Raw genomic sequence first — 12,194 nt, 5'->3', positions numbered from 1 at the left:
TAATAATAATGATAACCAGGTAATGATCAGATATATCTCCAGCATAATAATACTACTAATAATAATAATAACTAGGTAATGATCAGATATACATCCAAAAAGTTAAGTATATCTTAGTTTAACCAGACCACTGAGCTGATTAACAGCTCTCCTAGGGCTGGCCTGAAGGATTAGATTTATTTTACGTGGCTAAGAACCAATTGGTTACCTAGTAACGGGACCTACAGCTTATTGTGGAATCCGAACCACGTTATAGCGAGAAATGAATTTCTATCACCAGAAATAAATTCCTCTTATTCTTCATTGGCCGGTCGGAGATTCGAACTCGCGGCCAACAGAGTGGTGGCTGAGAACGGAACCCGCTAGCTCAACGAAGAACTAGATATACATCCTAATAATAATAATAATAATAATAATAATAATAATAATAATAATAATAATAATGATAATAATAACAATCAGGTAATGATCAGATATACATCCAGCAACTCCTTGTTTTGAATTCCACCATTAACTGACTAGTTCATGTTCATGCACTGTGCTAACACATTACCCAGCACATCATTCTTAGCGGACTAAAGTGGCTGTAATTTTTTATACTAGCTAAATCTGATTGCCTCGTAATAGCGATTACATTCGCTGAGAGATTTATTGCAGGGGTTAATCGGATTGTATAAATCCGTCGGCCGTCCGTTCCCTCGACAAGAAACCCTCTTCATTTGTGTTTTTGTTTTACTTTTGGGATTTATTCTTATCTATATTAATTTTTAGAATTTATTTGATTTCGTTCCTGTGTTATCGTATTTCTTAACAGATATTTATTATTTTTTTTTTTTGCTTTCATAATTTTGAATTACTTCTATGATTTATTCTTCTTTCCTGTAATTTTTATAATTGACTAGCTAACGTAAAAACTCAAAGCGTAGAACACACCCAGACCGTAGAATAGGCTACACCCAAAGCATAGAACACATTCAAAACGTAGAACACACCTGGATATTTATTTAACCCAACCTTCTATTCGACAGAAAAGGAATCAAACCTATTTATAGTGTAATATCAAAGAATTTTTATATATAGGTTTTTAACAATATAATTACAGTATACAAATTATAAAGTGATATCTTTCACAAATTCACTATAACACAAAACTTGGTTGTAAACATTTTTAGTTTCACCATCAGGAGCAAGAATAAATTAATTCTTGGGTGATCCCACCCTTGAGCAAGCAACATTAATTTGTCCATGGGAAAAACATGACGATCTCAGATCCACTCCAGAGTACTTAATAGACTGTCCCTGTGCCTGTGCCTTGTTGATCGTGATCGAGAACGCAAGTCTCGCTGGAAATTGCAATCTCTTAAAGTTAAAAGGGAGATCCGTCGGGATGTGTGGTATCCGTGGGATAGTAACTGTTTCACCCTCTCCTCTTCCTGTTAAAATAGTTGCTTCAATTACATTGCCAAACATTTTTGACATTTTATATTTCACCCCTCCTCACCCCACAACCTTCCTATTGGAGCTGAACTTGGACTTGAAGGGCATCGGGAGTGCCAAACATTTTTGACATTTTATGTTTCACTCCTTCTCACCCCACAACCTTCCTATCGGAGCTGAACTTGGACTTGAAGGGCATCGGGAGTGCCAAACATTTTTGACATTTTATGTTTCACCCCTTCTCCCCACAACCTTCCTATCGGAGCTGAACTTGACTTGAAGGGCATCGGGAGTGCCAAACATTTTTTGACATTTTATGTTTCACCCCTTCTCACCCCACAACCTTCCTATCGGAGCTGAACTTGGACTTGAAGGGCATCGGGAGTGCCAAACATTTTTGACATTTTATGTTTCACCCCTTCTCACCCCACAACCTTCCTATCGGAGCTGAACTTGGACTTGAAGGGCATCGGGAGTGCCAAACATTTTTGACATTTTATGTTTCACCCTTCTCACCCCACAACCTTCCTATCGGAGCTGAACTTGGACTTGAAGGGCATCAGGAGTGCCAAACATTTTTTGACATTTTATGTTTCACCCTTCTCACCCCACAACCTTCCTATCGGAGCTGAACTTGACTTGAAGGGCATCGGGAGTGCCAAACATTTTTGACATTTTATGTTTCACCCCTTCTCACCCCACAACCTTCCTATCGGAGCTGAACTTGGACTTGAAGGGCATCGGGAGTGTCACTATTCATCTCAGCGACCTCAAAAAGTATGGATTAGACAGTAATATCTGTCTTTTTCGGCTGTTTTTACATGTCACTCCCTTCCGACCCCCACCCCCTTTGGTGCCACTGATGTCTTACCCCTACGGTATTCTTTTCCAGATAGTAAGTCATATGTATACCGAAATGAGGTATGACAAACCCGGAAAGTTGACTTAGTTACTAAGTCTACGGCAGAACCAGCCCCATTTCAGGGAAGGCCTTCCCACCCCCACCCCCACCTCCTTTGCTGCCCTTTGGTGCTAGTGATGTCTTACCCCTACAGTATTGTTTTCCATATAGTAAGTCATAAGTATACCACTTTTGGTTGAAATTGCTCCATGCGTTTCAGAGTTATGCTGGAACATACACACACACACACATACATCCATTTCGTTTGTATGTTCTCGTATTTCTTAAGATATTTTTTTAATTTATTTGCTTTCATATTTTGTTAAAATGATCTTTTATCTTTAATTTCTTCTTTATAATTATTTTTAGTATTTATTTAATTTCCTTTGTATGTTCTCATATTTCTTAATAGATATTTTCCATATATTTATTTGCTTTCATATCCTGTAGAATTTGTCTTTTACTATCTTTTATTTTTTTAGATGCTTTCATTCCTTACGAAATATATCTTTAATTTTTATGCCAACTTTTACATTTTCTCTCCTCAATTATGTGAGAAGAGGTGGCAACACGGGTGTACTTTTTGTAAGACTCATGTACATTGACTTACCACAGCCATAGAACAGTTAGATCTATATGGGTAAGGCAAAAATTTGTCATTTATAAGTTTACAGATGTTTCATGAGTCATTAAAGCCAAAATGTATCATGTACCACCTCGTGCAACGTTTAATGCCTCAATGTATCATATGTTACCTGCAAATTCAAAGCAAAAATTTGACACATATTTTTAAAAAGATGTATTATGTATCATCAAGGTCAAAACGTATCATGTATCATCTAGTGCAACGTTTATGGTCAAAATGTATCAGATGTTACACGCAGCTTCAAAACAAAAATATGTCATATATTTTTTAAAAGATGTATCATGTATCGTTAAGCCTTGTATCATCTCGTGCAGCGTTGAAGGCGGAAATGTAGCATGCAGTATATAGAAATTCAAAGTAGAAATATGCCATATACATTTTTAAAAAGATGTATCATGTATCACTAAGGCCAAAAAGTATCATGTATCATGCAACGTTTAAGGCCGAAATGTATCATTTGGTATATGGAAATTCAAAGCAAATTTTCCATACATAATATTAAAAAGATGTATCGTGTATAATTATTAACGACAATGCGTATCGTGTATCATCTCAGGACTATTTTTCATGTATCATTAACGCGAAACAGGGTGATCCATCATAAAGATAATATTGCGTCATTTGTCGTAATGCTTTACAAAACGAGTAGATAAAAAGGGCTCATTATTTACATACATACGCGTCATTATTATTATTATTATTATTATTATTATTATTATTATTATTATTATTATTATTATTATTATTATAAAAGCAAACAACAAATCCATGTTAACTCGTTTGAAACTGGCATTATAACAACGAAGGTCATCGACGCTAATGTAAGTCAAGCTGTTTTTCAGCTTTTTTTTTCCAACTTTGTTCAGCTTTTTTTTTTTTTTTTTTTGCCGTGGAGAAACTTTGCGAAGGAGACGCATTACGTAGCTTAAGCTTAAAAGGCTTTGGGATGACAACTTTAATGGAAGTCATGCTGAAAGTTGGGAAAACTTGATGTAATTGTGAGAGGATGTCACCTTTCTATTATTATTATTATTATTATTATTATTATTATTATTATTATTGCTATTATTATTATTATTATTATTATTATTATTATTATTAACATTAGTAGTAGTAGTAGTAGTAGTATTGTTACTTTTAATGATATTATTGCCAAAAAATATCAATTTTATCGCCATCAATTTCATTATTATTATTATAATTATTATTATTATTATTATTATTATTATTATTATTATTATTATTATTGTTGGCAGAAGTGTTAGTATTTTTGCTATTACTGTTGATATTAATGCAAAAAGTTATCATCAGTTTTATCGTCACCAATTTCATTATTATTATTATTATTAGTAGTAGTAGTAGTAGTAGTAGTAGTAGTAGTAGTGGTGGTGATGTTGCTATAATTGATGTGTTTATTGCAAAAAAAATTATCATCAATTTTGTCGCCATCAATTTCATTAATATTATTGTTATTATGTGCGATATAATTCAATAAATCTGTAAATTGTTCAGTTCATCAGTTCATGAATGATTGTCCACGGTCAGAATTAACTAATAATAATGTTAATGATAATAATAATAATCATAATCATAATATCCTTTTTGTCACCTCAGGGCCACATACAGAAATTAAAAATGTAGAGATATTACAATACATGAAATTAAGATACACCGGATAAGAAGCTATAACAGTACAACCAAACAGTTGCATAGAAGACCAATAATAAAATTAATCATAATAATGATAATAATAGTAATCATGATAATAACCGTAATAATAATTTCCATAAATCCTCGATCGGCTGAGCGCTTAATCGGCGCACGTAAGCAAATTGTGCCATTTGCTTATATTTGCTTCATTGTGTGTGTATATATATATATATATATATATATATATATATATATATATTTGTATTTGTATTTATATCTATATATACATATATATATACGTATGTATGTATATGCGTGTGTGTGTTTGTGTGTTGGTTCTGTGTTTACATATACAGACAAATGAAAGTGGTTTTGTTTTAGTAAACGCTGTCAATGAACTGGTGATTATGGCGTCATCCAACCTGTGAAGCTCTTTTAAACTTTGTGAAATTTCTTTCTTGTATTTTATCAAAAAAAGTATCATTCTTGATTCAGCTCTTGAAGAATGAATGAAGGCGACGAGAGGTTACGTGTTTGCTAAATATGTGTCTGTACCCAGAATTACGCACCAATTCTGCTTGTATGCATAGAGACTTCCACTCATAGATATGTGCATTCTAAATATTGTATATGCGTATATATATGTATATTTGTGTATACATATATACATATATATGTGTATATATATGTATATATGTGTGTATATATATTTATTTATCGTCCGCGTGTGCGCGACAATACGTAGGTAGAACAGCAAAGTAAATATCCCCCAATTTACTCTTGTTGAGCCAAGGCACGACCCCAAAAAATTCGCGGGGATTCTTAATGGCCCACCATCATGGGTGTCAGGCAACGGCTAATAAAACTTGCGTGCTTTCGCGTGCTTGCGCGCTTGAGTAGTCATTTGTCGTGGGATGCTCTTGTTCGTGTGTTTGTGCGTGTGTGTGTGTGTGTATGTAGTGTGCGTTTGTTCCAAGCAATTTATTTAGACTTCGAGCACAAAAAAACACGCCACTTTGGAGCTGAAATTAAATTTTGTTTTTGGAATATGTGATGTTGATCTAAGTACAAATTCTTCACTTGTACCTGTTCTCTAGGTTCTTTGTAAGTTATTTGTTTGTGCTTTGTAATAGCTTTCGTGTTCACTAAAGGTAAGGAGTAACAGAAAAAGCCCGAAATGGACAATCAACAACGTACTTCTCTTCAAAGCAAAAGTCCACGAATATTATAAGCCCATATTTTTGGGAAACCTAAGTCATAGGAAGCGAGTGAGTGCTTATGTTTAGTTAATTAAATGCTCATTTTTCCCCCTGAATGAAACCGAGCCTTTTAGTGCAAAAATTGAAAATGTATAATGCTGAAATATCTCAGCCGTGGAGATAAGTGAAAAGATAATTAAATTTGAGCGTTGAAAGCTTTAGATTAAACTTCACATACGAGAAAGAAAAATGCTTTTGGAAGGCACTGTATGCTTGTCTTATGCTTCAGGCGGAAAGAGGCCATTATTATTCATTGCAAACAAAGTTGATTTTGCTTTTTGTGGGTGTTGTGTTTACGGTTTAAAGTGAAAAAGAAATCCTAAGTAAATGAAAAATTCGTTCTTAAGCAAAATGTTGTGTAAATGACCTCATGTAGGCCAGGCTGCTAATTCTGACTTTTGTTTATGAAAATCTAGTGTTTAATTTCATCATACATGGCTCTCTCTCTCTCTCTCTCTCTCTCTCTCTCTCTCTCTCTCTCTCTCTCTCTCTCTCTCAAATAAGTACATGGTATTTAGTTTCTGGAATCATATCTTTAAATTTATTTAATGTTTTCATTGTAATTTACATATCAGAAGTAGAAGTCGCTGAATCAGTTCCATTAAAACCAAAACGAAAATATTTTAGACTATGACGTCATCATGGTTGCCTGAGAAAACGGCTGGAAAACCTGTTTCACCTGGTCTACGTCACGGCGTACAGCAGGAAAGTTGAACCTTGAAAATAACTGGGGAATTTAGTGATAAATAAATTCTTTGTACTAACACATTTACGGAACCGCTTTTTGTAAAAAATTTTCCATGGGCAAATATGACTGGATTTTTAATGAAGAAGCAGAATTGCTTACGTAGCTGTGCTGGAAGCTGTGACGTGGATCACTGGCCAAAGAAGTTTGGAAACAAGGTCTACAGACCTTGGCTGGAAGGAACAAGGTAGAGCCATTTCACTTATGTACCAAGGAAGCTTTGGGACTCAATGTACGCCGCTGTTCGAACCCTGTAGGCATCGAATATATTTTTTTTACGTCTATTCTATTTTTAAGGGACTGCTAGTATTTGTGACATGCCTTGTTGATTGTTGTTGTTATTGTGATATATGTTAACGATAGTGAATAAACATGCATCAGGGTCTACAAATGCTTCTATGTAAACACTGAATGTACGGAATGAGTGAGAATGTTTTACTTGAAACTGCGCGCGCAGAAAACAAAATAGATTATACTCAGTCGCTCTTTAATGATTGAACATATACTTTTTTAGACTCTAAGGTCTGTTGTAAATGTATAAGCATTGATTTTTTAATAGCTTTACTGTAACAATGCTAACGGCCCACATAGAGCCACTGGAACTCACCTGGATTTGATTCCTTTACAAACGAGAGAGAGAGAGAGCGATAATGAAAGGATAATGAATAACTTAAAACCCCGAAGTCATTGACCAATTCTTCTCTAAAAGATCTTGGATCCATAATCCATATCCTTCTCAATATCAGATTAAATCATTCATGGTCCAATGCCCCACCCATTCCCCTTTTCCTTATTTGGTTAAAGATAAAAAGCTAGTGATTTAGTGATCTGGTTGAGAAAAAGTCATTTGACTGGAAAAAAATCAGTGATTTGGTTGAAAAAAAGTTATTTGGTTGAAAACAAATAAAAATCAGTGATTTGGCTGAAAAAAATCTGTGATTTGGTTGAAAAAAAAAAAGAATCGGTGATTTTGGTTGAAAAAATCAGTGATTTGTTGAAAACAAAATTAATCAGTAATTTTGGTTGAAAAAAAATCAGTGATTTGGTTGAAAAAAAAACAAAAGTAAATGATTTTGTTGAAAAAATCAGTGATATGTTTGAAAGCAAATAAAAATCAGTGATTTGGTTGAAAACGAAAAGAATCAGTGATTTTGGTTGAAAACAAAAATCAGTGATTTGGTTGAAAAAAATATTTGGTGTAAAAAAATCATTTATTTTGTTGAAGACCAAAAAGTCACTGATTTGGTTGAAAAAAAATCAGTGATTTGGTTGACAACAAAAAAATCAGTGACTTAGTTGAAAACAAAATAAAATCAATCATGCTAGGAATATTTCATTTTTAAACATTTTATGACCAAATGTAGGCGAAAACAGCATTCTAATACAGTGGAAAGTTTTCCACTGTATTATAATGCTGCAGAAAGTTTGTTTAGTAAATGATCTTCATGAAATATACAGCAATAAAAATAATAAAATCTGCGATGTATTATTTACTGACATGACTAAATTTTGCATATAAAATCGTTGCACTATCTCCGGAGAGTATGCAATCTCTGAAAGCTTGCTGTTCAATGCACAGATTTTTGCAATAAAATTATTGAGTGGTGCCAGGGAGTACAAGCCTCCGTGGCACAATCGGTTAGCGCGTTCGGCTGTTAACCGAAAGGTTGGTGGTTCGAGCCCACCCGGGGGCGGAATCTTTTGCTAATTAGCCATTCCATATGCAAATAAGCAACATTATGATCTGCACATAACTAAGTGGATTGTCAGGATACTCTTTCCTTAATGGCTGGTCATCTGAGCTCAGTCTGTTTTGTTTAGCCTGTCTTAATACCCATGCTTGGGTAATCACTTCATTAACACAAGGCATTGTCTATGCTGCATCAGTAGTCAATAATTCTACCTTGAATTGGCTTATTTACCTTGAAGCCTAGCTTGACATAAAGCATCCAACCTCAACCTTATTCATTATGTTGAACGATGAAGGCAACTACTATTTATTTTGCCAACTACAGTTCCTTTGTTACTTTATAAGTAAATTATTGCCCATACTTTTAATTTCAAACTTTGAAATGTGGCTTATATTTCTGAACAAGAAAGAAGGAAGCTCAATTTTGCCAAAATCGCCTTAGCCACGAGTTATGCCTTTGACTGACAGTGGGTATGTTGACCTCCCACTTGCATTATGACACGAAATCATGACGGCTTGACTTTGAAACTGGCTTTGAATTCTGCCTTGAAGTTGTACTTTGAAATAGGCTTTCAGCTGCAACTCAAATAATAGTAATAAATGCGAAAATAAATTTCTGCAAATATGCTCTAAGCATTTTGCCATTCTGGGACATGTGCCTGAAACTGTGACGTAGGAGCACATTCAAAAATGACCTTGACTTCAAATTTTTACCTTGAAATTTAACATGAGTGAACTTTGGTAGAAAACATAAACCTCTGCTGGCCACACAAAACGCTTACTATAAACAAAAAATAAAAATCCTGTACTTTATAATGAATGAGATGGTTTCCATGGCGACAACTAGTCAAATCTCCATCAAAATTCACCAAATGTTAATCATTTGGAAGGCGTCACGCACTGGTGGTTGTCAGCAGACACAATTAAAAGCCGTCTGCCCATTCTCGAGATAATTTGCGACTTATAGACAAGCAGTTTTAAGTGTAGAGATGATTATTTACAGTTCCTCATTCTGATTGACTTCTTCTTCTTGTTTTTTATTAAGCTTTATTAAGCTTTGTGCCAGCACGGGCTCTTGCTCACAGAGCAGCCCGTAACAGATTGACTTGAGATTGAATAATAATTTGTGTATTAAGCAGTTGGATCATATATGTACGTTCTTTCTAAACTCTCTCTCTCTCTCTCTCTCTTCTCTCTCTCTCTCTCTCTCTCTCTCTCTCTCTCTCTCTCTCTCTCTCTCTCTCTCCCCAGATTGACACTGTTTCCCTATGTTCTCATATTGCTAAAAGAAGTCTGCCTTTGAAAGGGAAGTCTGTCGACACCATTTCCCTAATAAGAACGTCAGCGAGCAGAAGCGAAAAGAATATATATTGCCTTGGTCTGAAAGACCAGGTTAGTCCATTCAGGCGCTGTCAGTCCATTGAGACCGGAGCTCTTCAGCTTGCATTCGGCATAGACTAGGAAATGAGGCTTCAGAGACGGGGATGTGAGAGAGAGAGAGAGAGACAGAATTAGAGTACTGGCTCAGGCAATCTTGTGAGTGTGTATACCATACCAATAAATAGCACTGCTTTTGAGACACTGCTCTGAAGAAATATTTCAGAAAGACAGAAGTCTGTCGGACATTTGACGGGGAGCGGATTTTATACAACTAACTTAGCTTAGACTAGAATAAAACAAAATACAAAATCAAAAGAAAAATGTAAATGAAAAACTGACTGGTACTACACACGAACGTTATATAGATTAGGCAAACTAGAAGCAATCTTGGCAGTTGTATTTCTTGGTAACACAGGGAAAGCCAGAGAATCATTAATTTATAGGAGTATGGAAACTTCGATCAACATTTAAGTAAAAAACACATAAATGAAAAAGGGACCTTGATATATGACTGAAAGCAACAACCCTGGAAATACAAAGGAGAAAATAGATTCATTTTTTACTTACGCGTGACTCAGGGATTTTTGCTGATTTTAGCTCTTATCTATTATGATATCATGTGAGCTGGAATTGTGGTTTTGCAAAATAAAATAAAAAGAAAAATATTGAAAACTATTTGCATAATTCGCTAAAATTAGCGTAATTTTACGAGTATCTTGGAAAAGAGGCCTGCAGAATTGGAAGTATTCACTCTCAACTCCCTACACCGTGTGCATTTGCATGGCCTCTTTCCGTTAATTTTTTTTTTTTTATTTTGCCACCTTATAGTGTGCCCGGTCTCGGGGTATTATTAATATATATGTCTGGCCTGTAAGTCACACGTAGCAAGTGACAAAATGACATTCTCAATTCTCTGTTCACAGAAGTAACGCCAGCTTCAGAATTCATTATTTACTTTATACACGTTTCATTCAATCATGGTCCTCAACATTTGATATCAGATTTTCCGTTTACTGTTGTGTTGTTGTTGTTTATGATTAAGCTGGCGCCATGCTAGCACGGGCTCTTGCTCATAAAGCAAGCGACAAGTATTACCATGACTCTTGACAATTGACCACTAAAAGTGCCTCGTGTGCGGCTTAACCGTTTGACATAACGAACTCTATTCTTGACCACTAATCGCTCACCACAGTTCCCTTGGCCGAGAAAATGGTCTTGGTCTCCTGACCACTATTTGTTTGGTGGTCGACCATAATTATTGACGTGTGTGTGTGTAGCATTACACGGAAATGAATGTGTTTTGTTTTTAACACAGTTTAGAGTGTGCCACCTGTCACTAAAAAGGTGTCCCTTGTGTATAGGAGGGGAAAGGGGGTGCTGGTTTGTTCCGGAATAATAAAAATTCTTCCTTTCCACGTTCGAGTAAAACTTACAGATTTTAGTTTATGTAAGTTTTTTATGGCTTGAGATCAGTGGAAAATGCCAGAAGCGCTTATCAGTTATCTTTGGATGACAATTGTTCACAAGGTAAGGTGAATATGATATTAAACTATATTCATGGTTAAATATTTGTGAATACAAATAAGTTACGCTTTTAGGTGTAATAAATATATATCTATATATATGTATGTATATATATATATATATATATATATATATATATATATATATATATATATATGTATATATATACTATATATATATATATATATATATATATATATATATATATATATACTGTATATATACATATATATATATATATTAAATGTATGTATGCATGTATACACTATGTATATATAAGAGTAATGATAATGTTGACCTTCACTGTATTGCTCAACTATTATGTACTCATCCCTTAATTTTCAATAATCCGTATTGTGTCGGCTTGACGTACAAAGCTGGTCAAGAGCTTTTTCATAACTTCATTACGATAAAAGCAATTATCGCGTGGAATCAGTTATGGTCGCATTTGGCTTCGAACGATATTGCCAACATTGGACTGGACTGTTATTTTCCGCTTTCGATTTGGGTTGAGTGATTTTGTTGAAATGAAACAAAAAAGAAAAATAATTCATTTTAGAACTACGACTTTTTTATATTTTGTAGCAAGATATATGAGAGAATAACATTCATAATACAATGGGAAAGTTTTCCACGGAGTTCTTTCATCACACACACACACACACACACACTACAGAAAGTTAGTAAAGGATCCGTATAGAATATATATATATATATATATATATATATATATATATATATATATATATATATATATATATATATAAAATCTCCCATTTAAGTTTAGATTGATGTGACTATTAACTGTATCTATAAGCTGGTTGGAGTCCTCCCGAAAGTACAATCAGTGGAAAAGTGTTCAGTGCACAGTTTATTCAATAAAACAACTGAGTGCCAACCTCAGCTTCAAGCCTCCGTGGCACAATCGGTTAGCGCGTTCGGCTGTTAACCGAAAGGTTGGT

General features: G+C 34.6%; 1 long non-coding RNA gene and 2 other non-coding genes across 4 annotated transcripts in view; all 3 read left to right on the top strand.

Moving 5' to 3' along the window:
* Positions 1-12,194, top strand: part of LOC136833400 (uncharacterized) — a 217,219-nt gene that overhangs the window by 67,456 nt on the left and 137,569 nt on the right. The window lies entirely within an intron of this gene.
* Positions 8,259-8,332, top strand: TRNAN-GUU (transfer RNA asparagine (anticodon GUU)). The gene has a single exon. It is a non-coding gene; the product is annotated as a tRNA-Asn (tRNA).
* TRNAN-GUU (transfer RNA asparagine (anticodon GUU)) overlaps positions 12,143-12,194 on the top strand; it is a 74-nt gene continuing 22 nt past the window's right edge. The window contains exon 1 of the tRNA in view: positions 12,143-12,194. This exon is cut by the window's right edge and continues 22 nt beyond it. This is a non-coding gene — a tRNA (tRNA-Asn).

Source organism: Macrobrachium rosenbergii, chromosome 51 (assembly GCF_040412425.1).
Source record: "Macrobrachium rosenbergii isolate ZJJX-2024 chromosome 51, ASM4041242v1, whole genome shotgun sequence".
Taxonomy (NCBI): domain Eukaryota; kingdom Metazoa; phylum Arthropoda; class Malacostraca; order Decapoda; family Palaemonidae; genus Macrobrachium; species Macrobrachium rosenbergii.
Note: the sequence above shows the minus strand (reverse complement) of the source record. Positions and strands in the feature narration are given on the sequence as shown.